Below are 12,807 nucleotides of genomic sequence, written 5' to 3'. Positions count from 1 at the left end.
TCTTCTCAGCGATGCAGGAGTTCTCACACGATTTTATCCCTGACCAGATTTCCTGATTATACATTCTGAGTACAATGTTTTTATCTCAGATAATTCTAGAGCCCTGAGCCAATCCAGGCACCCAGAACTCCCAAAGCCTGCCCAGAGAACATGTGACTCAAAGTTCTCTGAAGAAATTATATCTGTGCTGGCAATCCTATGGACTGACCAAATACCTAGAACTTCAAGACTGTGAAAGGATAAAACATATTGTAGATACATAGTCAATTTATCTTGGGCTAGCTTTAGTTCTCTTAATGGCCATTTATTAACAACCTATGATTCTGACCTAACAGTCTTGTGACTATAATGTAAAGCCGTTGGAATGTATTGTTAAAGTTAGAAGACTATGAGCTTCCACTAAGAATGTTATAACATCTGGAAAAGATAAAAGAAATTTCTCTATCTTGCTGTAGCCCATCTACCTGATATCCCCCAAAATGCATTTAAGACTTAGGAGTTTTTTGTTCTGTAAATATAAATGTTCATAGGCCTCTTCCACAGTAGAGTGTGTTATTTGAGATAGATGAGAATCTGTGTATACAGGCCACGGTTAGTCATATTTGACTCCGAATTTCTTTAGGAGCAAAAAAGGAGAAAAGTACAGCATTCCACCTTCTCTCACTTTCTGACATCTGAAATTCAGGGGCCTGGGACTGTGGAACTCGCTGCATAACAGGTTGCATTAAGAACTAGGACTTTATTCCTGTTTGGTTTATTTGAGACAGCATTTTGGTGTATAACCTAGGTTGTCCTGTACCCCACTATATAGCTGTGTTGCTAAGATTTTGTTGTTGTTGTTGTTGGTTTCGTGTTTGTTTGGCTTTTTTGTTGTTGTTGTAGTTGTTGTTGTTTTATTTGTTTTGTTTTGTTTTGTTTTGTTTTTGGTCAACTTCACACAAATCTAGGCATATCCAGGAACCTCACCTGAGGAAAACACCTTCATCAGCTTAGCCTGTAGACAGGTCTGTGGGGCATTTTCTTGACTGAGAGTTAGCATGGGGAGCAGCATCCCTAGGCAGATGGTGCTGGGAGACAGAAGAGAGGTACCTGACGCTAAGCCTGGGGAACACATTAGGAAGCAGCACTCCTCCTTTATCTGCTTTAGTTCCTGCCTCTGGGTTTCTGCCCTTCCCAAGTCTCTTTCCTGTCTTCCCTTAATGATGCACTGGCAACAGAATGTAGAAACCAAACAAACACTGTCCTCTCCAGGTTGCTTTTGGTCAAGGCCACCGTCACATCAGTAGAGAGCAAATTAGGACAGTGGTCCCCTCTGCCTGTAAGCTGTCCTTACCCATTCTCCTAAGTGTGAGCATGACAAACCTGTGTCATTATGCCAATGAATTTAATTTTTTCTTAATTGTCTGACCTAAGATTAGTGTAGCTGCAAAAGGATACAGTGGGATAAGTCAAGTAAGGGTTGGGCATTTTCTTAGTACTTCATAGACACTTATATACCATAACTGACCCTTTCAATAATCCTGTAGGTGGATAAAGAAACCAAATTGCATGTTACTGTTACCTCCCGGAAGCACAGAGCTAGAGTCCAAACCACCCTCCACAAGCAACCCACATTTTATGAGAGGAGCTATCTTTCTATTTGTTAAAAATTATTATTCAGAATATTCAAAACAGATGAGAGATTATAATGTTAAGTCAAGAAATGGGTGACAGACTTGGTTATGATCTCCTGGTGATTGTTCAACTCTTCCTTGAGCAGTTCAGAGCAACATCACCAGGGGAGAACACCACACACAGCTGCAGCCTCAACTCCTTCAGGTTATTTGAGGGAGTGGATGAAGAGAGATGGCTTGCTGACTTGATAGAACTGAGAAAGCCTTGTGAGCTTAGTATGAACATCCAATGTTGACCTTTTAGCGATGTGAATACTGAATACCCTTCGTACTGGCTTTCTGTCATGTCAAGCTTGCTGAAGCTTCTTCCTCTAGAAAGATAGAGAAGCCTTCAGGATAGGGTCATAGTGTCTTTTACTCACTGTGCTGTAGGTGGAGACTATGAGAGAGCTACTGTCAAGTGGTTTCTGACTTAAATTCACTTCCACTGCCAGAGGGTAAGAATTAGAATTCTGTTTTCTAAACACTGCAATTAACAGCTTACAGTCTTACTTCAGCACTGCCGGTGTGCATGTGTGTATATGTGTGTGTATACATATATGCATATATATACATACATATAATTTGATATTTCTTTCTGACAAAAAGCTAATGGTCCTCCTGAAACTTTGAACTTTTGAAGATAAGGCTCAGCCATGCCCTTGTAATTACTGTTCTCTTTTCTCCTGAAAATAGTGTTCTTTGAATGTTCCTTTCTTTTTAAAAATATTTAAAGTTGAATTTATTGCCACAGTCCACATAAAATCTAGGAGTAAAATAAACACTTGGGACAACTAGATTCATTTCTGTCTTGCAGCTTTGAACACACTGGCACAATGTTAGCAGTCTTCTGACACAGAAATGTTTTAAAGCACAGGTTCTCAATCTGTAAGTCAAGACCCTGTGGCAAACATCTACCTCCAAAAAGGTTTATGATTCACAACAGTAGCAACATTATGATTTATGAAATAGCAACAAAAATAATTTTATAGTTGGAGGTTACCACAATAGGAAGAACTGTACTAAAGGGTCACAGCTTTAGGAAGGTTGAGAGTCACTTTATTTTAACTAATTAATTAACTGATTAGTTTATTTATTTATTTACATCCTGATCACTACCTGTCTTAGTCAGGGTTTTTATTCCTGCACAAAACATCATGACCAAGAAGCAAGTTGGGTAGGAAAGGGTTTATTCAGCTTACACTTCTGTAGTTCATTACTAAGGAAGTCAAGACTGGAACTCAGGCAGGTCAGGAAGCAGGACCTGATGCAGAGGCCATGGAGGGATGTTCTTTACTGGCTTGCCTCCCCTGGCTTGTTCAGCCTGCTCTCTTATAGAACCAAGACTACCAGCCCAGAGATGGCACCACCCACAAGGGACCCTACCCCCCTTGATCACTAATTGAGAAAATGCCCCACAGCTGGATCTCATGGAGGCATTTCCCCAACTGAAGCTCCTTTCTCTGTGATAACTCCAGCTGTGTCAAGTTGACACAAAACTATCCAGTACCCTACCCCTGCTCCAGGTTCTTCCTCACACAGCACCTCCCCCCATCCTCCTTGTTTTCTTCTCTGAAAAGGTGGAGGCCTCCCTGGGAATCCCCCAATCCTGGCACATCAGATATCTGCACAGCTAGGTGCATCCTCTCCCACTGAGGCCAGACAAGGCAGCCCAGCTGGGGGAACAAATTCCACACATAGGCAACAGCTTTAGGGATAATAGCTCCTGCTCCAGTTGTTGTGTGACTCTTATGAAGAGAGGTAGCTGCACGTCTGCTACATATGTGTTGGGGGCCTAGGTGCAGCCCATGTATGAGAGCTACTGTTTTAAATAAAAATACTGTCTGTGAAGTTCTTTAAATATTCTTTATTCAACATTTTAGAATAATGGGGTTTCACATAACTTTTCCACCCTCTATATCAATTTCCCAGGACTATAGACAAGCTATCAAAGACTTCTGAAACCAGGAGAAATGTATTTTCTTCCAATTCTGGGAGAGCAAGGAGCATGAAGTCAAGGTGTTACCAGGCCATTCTTTCTTGTAAGCTTAGGCTAAGTGTCTCCTCCTATTTGTTCATAACACCATGCAGACCTGGATTTGACAACACTGGTCAGAATGGATGAAAGGGACAGTGCCACCCTGGTTTGATATTATCTTCCCAGATTATGTCTAAAAGAGCCTCATTGTCCAATCACATCATATTCTGATCTCTTGGAGGTAAGGATTTCAGCACATTCAATTGGAGGACTCAAGTAAATGGAAGTTACACTTTGACCTCAATATTATTTTTTGGGTTTTGTTTTTGTTTTTGTTTTTAAAGGGAGATTTTTTCCTCTGCAATAGTCAACTCTCTACCATATTGTTTGAAGCGAAATGAGAAAGCATTTAGCATTTTGTCTAATCTACTATAATGTTCATTACCAAGACCTGCAATCATTAGTTTATCGAGAATACCATGTCTTAAAAGAGCTAGAGATTTGAAATCTTACACAGCTGCAGCCTTACCACCTTCAGGTTATTTGGGGGTTAGATGAAAAGATGACATGATGTTAGGCTTGCTAACTTGTTGGAACTGAGAAGGCCTTGTAAACCTAGCATGGACATCCAATATTCACATTTCAGAAATGTGAATATTCAGTGACTTAGCGGATTATAGAGACCACTGAGAGATCAGTGGTTGTCATGGGTTGGAGGCACAGGTAGGAAATAAATCTGTGAAACACTAATGGTATTTTAAGGCAGTGAAAATGTTCTGTATGACACACTCACTATGGGTACAGGTCAGTATATATTTGTCCAGACAGTACTAGAAATTGTCTGTAATGTAACCTGTGGACAGTGGGTGACTATGATATAACTGTGAAGGCTCTGCAAGGGGGCTTTTGGTGGGAGCTGTGGTGATGGAGGAAGGTTAAGTATTGATTAGGGAAGAAGCATAGGAAAGTTCCTTTACCTTCCTCTTAATATTGCCATGAACCAAAAAAAAAAAAAAATTGTCCTAAAATTATATTTAAAACAGTAGAAGGGAACGAATTTTTCACATAATGATATCCGTGTAACACAACTGCAGGTCATTAAATCTCTAGCATTTACTTCTAGATGACTTCCTGTTTGGAATAACATCACTAGACAGATAATACAAAAACATCATGTTTAAAGACACTAGACATTATTCTTCTCTCTAGCTATTTCTTTCTTTTAAGACAGCTTATTTTTATGTTATATGTATTAGTGGTTTTGCCTAGATATATGTCAATGTGTCATGAGCATGTAGTACCCATGGAGGCCAGGAGAGGGTGTCACATCCTCTGGAACTAGAGTTACAGACATTCATTACCTTACACGTGGGTGCAGGAAATCAATCTAGGATCCTCTGCAAGAACAGCAAGTATTCTTAACTACTAAGTTGTGTCTCCAACCCTTCTATTTAGTTTTTTAAAAGAACTTTTTATTGATTTTTTTTTTTGTAAATTTCAAATCATGCACCCCAATATCACTTATTTCCCCCCCCCCATCTGTAAATATCAACCCTCTGCCCTTGGAATCTCCCACACAACAGGAAAACAAACAAACAAACAAATACCAAACATACAAAGCCACTACCAGCAAAACCATCGTACTGTGAAAGCTGTGGTATGTCAGCCCAAACAGCTTTACTTACAAATGTTCACTGCAGTGAGTCATTGGTCTGGTTCTAGGCCTCTGGCTTCTGCTGCACTATTAATACTGGGTCCTCACTGGGACTCCTTTCTGATACCCTGTTGTTGTGCTGTGTCATGGAGTCCTGCAGCTTTGGTTCTGCAGAACTGTCCCCTTCATTCAAGGAGTTCATAAGTAGGGTAGATTTTGGGAATGGGTCAACTCAAAGTCTTGGATCTGGGTCTGGGTAATAGCTGAGTCGGCCAGCTTTCCTGCAACCATGCCACAAAACCCCATTTTCCCACTTTGCACAGACAAAAGGCAGAACCCACTGTCCTATGCTCACCCCACCAGGATCAGCTCACCTGCACTCACATCTTCAGGGTCAGGTATCCCATGCTACCCAGGCAAAGGCGGAGCCAGCTCTGCACAGCCCTCAGACATCAATATGGCTCCATGAAGCAGTCTATACCAGGAATGTCTGCATAGCCTTTGGTTATAACATGGGAAAGACATTGACACAGACCTCAGCTGCTACAGACCCAGACATGGTCCTCAGCGGCAGCACAGACTGGGCCATCACCATGGTCACAGGTAGTAGTGCTTGCCTGGGTACCATTGTGTAACATCCCACCTGACGTATTCCAGTTCCAGGAATAGAATTTAGGTCTTTGTGAATGTTAGGCAAGCCTTCTGTGGAGGTTGGAATATGCTTGGCCAAGGGCGTGACACTACTAGGAAGTGTGGCCTTGTGGCCTTGTTGGAAGAAGTATGTCATTGTGATAGTGGGCAATGAGATCCTCCTCCTAGATGCCTAAAAGCCAGTCTTCTGTTTGCCTTTGGAACAAGATGTAGAACTCTCAGCTCCTCCAGCACCATGCCTGCCTGGATTCTGCTACACTTCCTGCCATGATGATAATGAACTGAACCTCAGAACCAGTAAGCCAGCCCCAATTGTATGTTGTCCTTTTTAAGAATTGCCTTGGTCATGGCGTCTCTTTACAACAATGGAAACCCTAACTAAGATACCCTCTAACAACTTGGCTGCGTAGTATTTTAAGAATTTTATTACTAACCATTGTCTGGTCCCAAGGAATCCCTTTCCCCAAAGTCTGCCATTTACACCGAATCCACCATTCCCTCAAGGACTTGATAAAAAACAGTCCATACCTGCTAAAAAGAAGCATTCTTCTTATCTCTGGCTAAAATGACCCCTGTGAATCAGGCTAGAAACTCTGCAGGATTCTAATCCAACTTCTGTGTGACCTCTGTCAGTTTTTAAAAATTAATTGCCTTATGTGAGGCAAATAGCTGTTTTGTCCCTGGATATCATGCCAGCAGACTCATTCTCAGCATTAACCTGGTAGTTCGGGGTTGGGGGGTTGGGGGGCTCTGACCAGGCAATTATGTCTCCCCCTACAGAATAGGAGTTGTTTATGCAATGGACCTCACCTGTGTGGACTTCGGAAGCTGTCTAGACCCGCTCCTCTTCCCTGGGAATGAGAGTAGAGGAAAGAATGACACAGAGGTCATGCCAGGTGGTGGTGTTTGTTTGAGTAACGTATTTGAATTTTTTGATGAATCGAGAAGTGTCACTAGAGAAGGAACTAAGGTGTCTTTCTATCTGGGAGAGATCAGCCATAGAAAAAGGGATATGGCGAAAGCCATCAGGATCTGCCACTTCCCTGAGAGTGTAGAGGCCATCAGTGTGGGAGTAGGTCTGAGTTGCAGGATGCAATGACATGAAAGCTATTGAGGTTGAGACAAGATGGGGATGAGGAGCTGGCTGAAGTGTACTAAAGAGTGACATTGAGGCTAAGGAAGGGAGTTAGGATGAGGCATCTGGGGTGGGGCCTTATTCTCTATATTAAAGATGAAAAGTCTGGGTTCTGATAAGTTTCAGGGGTGCAGGTGGCTTTTGCCAGGAGCACCTGGTGAACATGGCATGAGATAGAGAGGGAAGGCTGAGAGCAGAGAGCAAAGGAAGTCTGCACATCGGCGGACTTAGACCACTTTGTCTGTGTCTTGGCAGTATTTGTTATGATCAGTGAAGATTTGGTTGTCAAGTGTGCCATTCTTTGGACATTGAGACTAACTGTAGAATTTGTATTGTGGCCAGTCCATGTTGCAGTAAGAAATGAGGTGGCAAGGCTTAATGACACAACTAATTCCAAGGGTGGGCCAAGTCTTGAGCTGAATTGAGGGGCTAGATTTTGAGTGAGAAGATTCAATGGTCAAAGAGTAAGAGAGAAAAAGCAAAGGGGAATTCACAGTTCCTAAGTTCACTCCCCAAGTAGGATTGCAGGCAAAGGAAGTAGAGAAGGCTCCCTGCAGTGACAAGACTCTCAGTCTACTACATCCTCAATGGACTAAGACAGTTCTAAAAGAGAAACATTCCAAATCACTTTGTCCTTGTGATTAGAACCCAATGGAGCATAAAACCAGAGACACTGAAACTTAGAGAGGAGAAAGTGGGGAAAAGCCTCAAAGATATGGTCACAGGGGAAAAATACCTGAACAGAACAGCAATGGTTTGTGCTGTAAGATCAAGAAGCAACAAATGAGACCTCATAAAATTGCAAAGCTTCTGTAAGGCAAAGATACTGTCAATAAGACAAAAAGGCCACAAACAGATTTGAGAGGAGCTTTACCAATCCTAAACCAGATAAGGAACTAATATCCAATATATATATATAAATAACTCAAGAAGATGTACTCCAGAAAATCAAATAACCCTATTAAAAGATGGGGTACATAACTGAACGAAGAATTCCCAACTGAGGAATACCGAATGGCTGAGAAATACCTCAAAAAATGTTCAACATCCTTAATCATCAGGGAAATGCAAATCAAAACAACCCTGAGATTCCACCTCACACCACTCAGAAGGGCTAAGATCAAAAACTGAGGTGACAGCTGATGCTGGTGAGGATGTGGAGAAAGAGGAACACTCCTCCTTTGCTAGTGGGATTGGAAGCTGGTACAACCACTCTGGAAATCAGTTTAGCGGTTCCTTAGAAAATTGGACATAGTACTACCAGAAGACCCAGCAATACTGCTCCTGGGCATATACCCAGAAGATGTTCCAACTTGTAATAAGGACACATGCTCCACTATGTTCATAGCAGCCTTACTTTATAATAGCCAGAAGCTGGAAAGAACCCAGATGTCTCTCAACAGAGGAATGGATACAGAAAATGTGGTACATTTATACAATGGAGTACTACTCAGCAATTAAAAACAATGAATTCATGAAATTCTTAGGCAAATGGATGGATCTGGAGGATGTCATCCTGAGTGAGGTAACTCAATCACAAAAGACCACACATGATATGTACTCACTGATAAGTGGATATTAACCCAGAAACTTAGAATACCCAAGATACAATTTGTAAAACACATGAAACTCAAGAAGAAGGAACACCAAAGTGTGGATACTTCACTCCTTCCTAGAATGGGGGAAGAAAATACCCATGGAAGGAGTTACAAAGACAAAGTTCAGAGCTGAGATGTAAGAAAGGACCATCCAGAGACTGCCCCACCCGGTGATCCATCCCATATACAACCACCAAACCCAGACACTATTGCATATGCTAGAAAGATTTTGCTGACAGGACCCTGATATAGCTATCTCTTGTGAGGCTATGGCAGTGCCTGGCAAATACAGAAGTGGATGCTCACAGTCAGCTATTGGATGAAACACAGGGCCCCTAAAGAAGGAGCTAGAGAAAGTACCCAAGGAGCTGAAGGGGTTGGCATCCCTATAGGAGGAACAACAATATGAACTAACCAGTACCCCCCAGAGCTGTGTCTCTAGTTGCATATGTAGCAGAGGATGGCCTAGGTGGCCATCAATGGGAGGAGAAGCCCTTCGTCTTGCAAAGATTATATGCCCCAGTACAGGGGAATGCCAGGGCCAAGAAGTGGGAGTGAGTGGGTAAGGAAGCAGGGCAGGGTGAGTGTATAGGGGACTTTCAGGATAGCATTTGAAATGTAGATGAAGAAAACATCTAAAAAATAAACCACAAAACCCAAGGGGCTGAGGGATGATGCTTACCCAGTAGAGGAGGAGAGAGAAGTGGTTAAAACAAGAAGAGGAAAAGCTGGCAAGGTGGACTGGGAGAGGCTTTGGGGGAAAGGGGCTGGGGGTGGAATACAGGAAAAGTAAGTGTCGAGTATGAGAGATGAGACAGGTGTGGTAGGCTCCAAGAGCCAGAGAAACACTTAATGAGTACTCAGGAGAGGCAGATTGTTAGAGCAGATATGGGGGAGAACAGCAGAAGAGTTAGCCTCTAGAATTTGGAGCCCAAATGTGGTGGGTGGCAGAAGCCAGCACAGGCAAGCTATCCACACCCAGGAGGGTAGAATTAGCAGTTTGGTTCAATTAGGAGATGCTAAGCTCCTTAGAGGAAGGCTCATTTATACCTTACCTGGGTTTGAGCACCAGGTGAAAGGAAAAAAAAAAAAAAAGACAGAAGTGAAAAAGAAAAGGAATAACTGCCCTAACTATGGTGGAAGAGAAAAGTTGTTGTAGATAAAAAGGAGAGCATAGCCAGAGGCATTGGCCTTGGGAAGAGTCCAGACTGACCATGAGCAGACACAGCTGAACCGTGCAAGACGGGAGAGGGGGTAGGAGAGGAACTGCTGATCAACAGGGACAGCCTGTGCCAAGGGACTGACCAGGAGGTTTAAAAGTTAGACTGAAAGGTCAGGATGGGTTACATAGGCAAGGGTACCTGGAGGAAGAGTTGTTCATGCCGGGGCTGGAGAAGTTTAGGGTAGAGCTGAGGTGTGCCAGGCATAGCCTGTGAAATGTAGGTACTGAGGAATGCTAGGAGAACCTGGCAACCAACTTCTACTTTGATATTTTAAATAGGCACCTCAGCCATTTGTCCTAGGATATCACGAACAGAAAAAAGTAAATAAATAGAACTTTCATTCTACATTCTATAGCTATGCAGACTGGAATCTTTAGCACCTCTAGAGTGAAAGGTGGCTTAGCACAGTGGGAAAGCGTTCTTAGAAATAAGAGAAGAGAGCAATGATCAAGATGTTCTTGGGTCAGGCGTGGTGGCGCACGCCTTTAATCCCAGCACTCAGGAGGCAGAGGCAGGCGGATTTCTGAGTTCGAGGCCAGTCTGGTCTACAAAGTGAGATCCAGGACAGCTAGGGCTATATGGAGAAACCCTGTCTCAAAAAACCAAAATACCCCCCCCAAAGATGTTCTTGGACCCAGTTATGTTTTTACATCAACTGGACTCAAACATGGACATACCTAGGAAGAGGGAATCTCACTTGATGAATTGTCTACATCAGATTGGCCTGTGGGCTTGTCAGGGGGACATTTTCTAGCATGCTGGTTAGGCAGGTCAGCCTACACTGCACAAGGAAGGTAGGTACCTGAGTAAGCCACAGAAAGCAAGCCAATAAGAAATGCTCCTTCATGTTCTCTTCTTCAGTTCCGACCTTCAGGTTCCTGATTGGATTTTCTAACCTCCTTATGCACTATGGCCTGTAAGACAAACACGTTCTTCCCCAGGATTGATTCAGTCAGTTTTGTCACAGCAACAGCAACAACAGCAACAGCAACAACAACAGCAACAGCAACAACAGCAACAGCAACAGCAACAACAACAACAGCAAAATAGAACAGACTCTGACTTTACACCTATAACCTGCCATTTCCTCAAGTTTAAAATTGATATTGAAACCTGCCTCTCATTGCTGTCAGGATTAAGAGAGATCAGATGTGATCCTGTATGCAAAATAAATACATAAATTATGGCCTGGTATCTGTACAATTGAAGTAGATTCTATTCATTTTACTCATTGTCTCAACTTTGAGAAAGGGAATTCATAATGGATTGTGACCCTTTGCTCTAATCCTATTTAATACTGGATGATCTGGCTAGTCATCTGATCCCAAATAATACGCAGTTACAAGGAGGATGACAAGAGACTAGAGGAACTAATGCACTCTGGAAAACTTTATAAAATCTTCATCAGTGGGCTGGAGAGGTGGCTCGGTGGTTAAGAGCATTGACTGCTCTTCCAGAGGTCCTGAGTTCAATTCCCAGCAACCCCATGGTGGCTCACAACCATCTGTAATGGGATCTGCTGCCCTCATCTGGTGTGTGTCTGAAGACAGCTGTATACTCATATAAATAAAAATAAATAAATCTAAAATCTTCACAAGTATGTCTTAATAGGACCTTGTAACGTAGGTAGAGTTAATATTTCGAAGAACAGAAAGTTGTGAAAGGCTGTGGTTCTGCTCTAAGAGTGGCAAAGGAATGGCAGTTAGTTCCTATTGTTCCTCTAACCCAAGCTTCTGACTCCAGCAAAGGATGATGGTGTTTGACCCGTGCTGCCTCCTCTTGGGTTGAGGGTACCTGGTATGCCTGGTGCCGTGCTCTCCACCCCCAAGCCTTATTACAGCAGACTGGTATTTCCAATCCAGGATGCTAGCATCCCTAAGATCTGTTTACCCTTAACACCGACTAAGACATCCCTCTGGTCTGCCAACCCTCTAAGTTACTGGAAGGAAAGAGAGGGTACTGGAGAATGACTAGTCTTTGAGTCCTGAGGATTCCGTTTTGAGCAGGACATGAAAGGGCAGTGCATGAGCTTGACTCCAGGGAGAAAGATGCAGTATTCGTAAAGATGTAGTATCTACAATGTCATATGTTTACCAAAACCTAAATGACTGGGAAAGGTTTCTTTTTCCTTCATATTTCCCTTTCAAACATTTCATCCAGCGGCATCTTTGAAAAGTAGTAACTCTCTTGTGGTAAATGTAAGTAGGTTAAAGAGCTAGCTCAGATGTTAAGACCAGAAGATCCAAATTTATTCCCCAGTACACTGGGGGGCTTCAGACTCCATGTGATACTAGTTTCAGGATCTGACACCTTTTCCTGGTCTCTACAAGGTGTAATGTGCATATGTATACTCAGGCACGCACACACACACACACACACCCTAAGAACTGATTTATCTTGAATGGACAGCAAGCACTTTGGGTGGAAATTCAATATATTAGACTTTAACAATCGTATTTTCATTCACCTTATAGTTATTTTATGCATGAAAATACTACATTTCTATTGGTTTGCCTTCTTCATGGTCACATAGAGGCCTGTAACTTGCCTATAAGTCACCTTAAAAAAAACTTTTTATTGATTCTTTGTGAGTTTCCCCTATCAGATTTAGGATTGGCAAAAATTCTTTCCCAATCTGTTGGTGGCCTTTTTGTCTTATTGGCAGTATCTTTTGCCTTACAGAAGCTTTGCAATTTTATGAGGTCCCATTTGTCGATTCTTGATCTTACAGCACAAGCCGTTGCTGTTCTGTTCAGGAATTTTTCCCTTGTACCCATATCTTTGAGGCTTTTCCCCACTTTCTCCTCTATAAATTTCAGTGTCTCAGGTTTTATGTGGAGTTCTTTGATCCACTTAGACTTGAGCTTTATACAAGGAGATAAGAATGGATCAATTCGAATTCTTCTACATGATAAC

The 12,807-nt window shown here is 42.4% G+C and overlaps 1 protein-coding gene across 3 annotated transcripts in view; it reads left to right on the top strand.

The window, feature by feature from the left end:
• Positions 1-12,807, top strand: part of Astn2 (astrotactin 2) — a 958,131-nt gene that overhangs the window by 729,982 nt on the left and 215,342 nt on the right. The window lies entirely within an intron of this gene.

This window comes from Mus pahari, chromosome 6 (genome assembly GCF_900095145.1).
Source record: "Mus pahari chromosome 6, PAHARI_EIJ_v1.1, whole genome shotgun sequence".
Taxonomy (NCBI): domain Eukaryota; kingdom Metazoa; phylum Chordata; class Mammalia; order Rodentia; family Muridae; genus Mus; species Mus pahari.
Note: the sequence above shows the minus strand (reverse complement) of the source record. Positions and strands in the feature narration are given on the sequence as shown.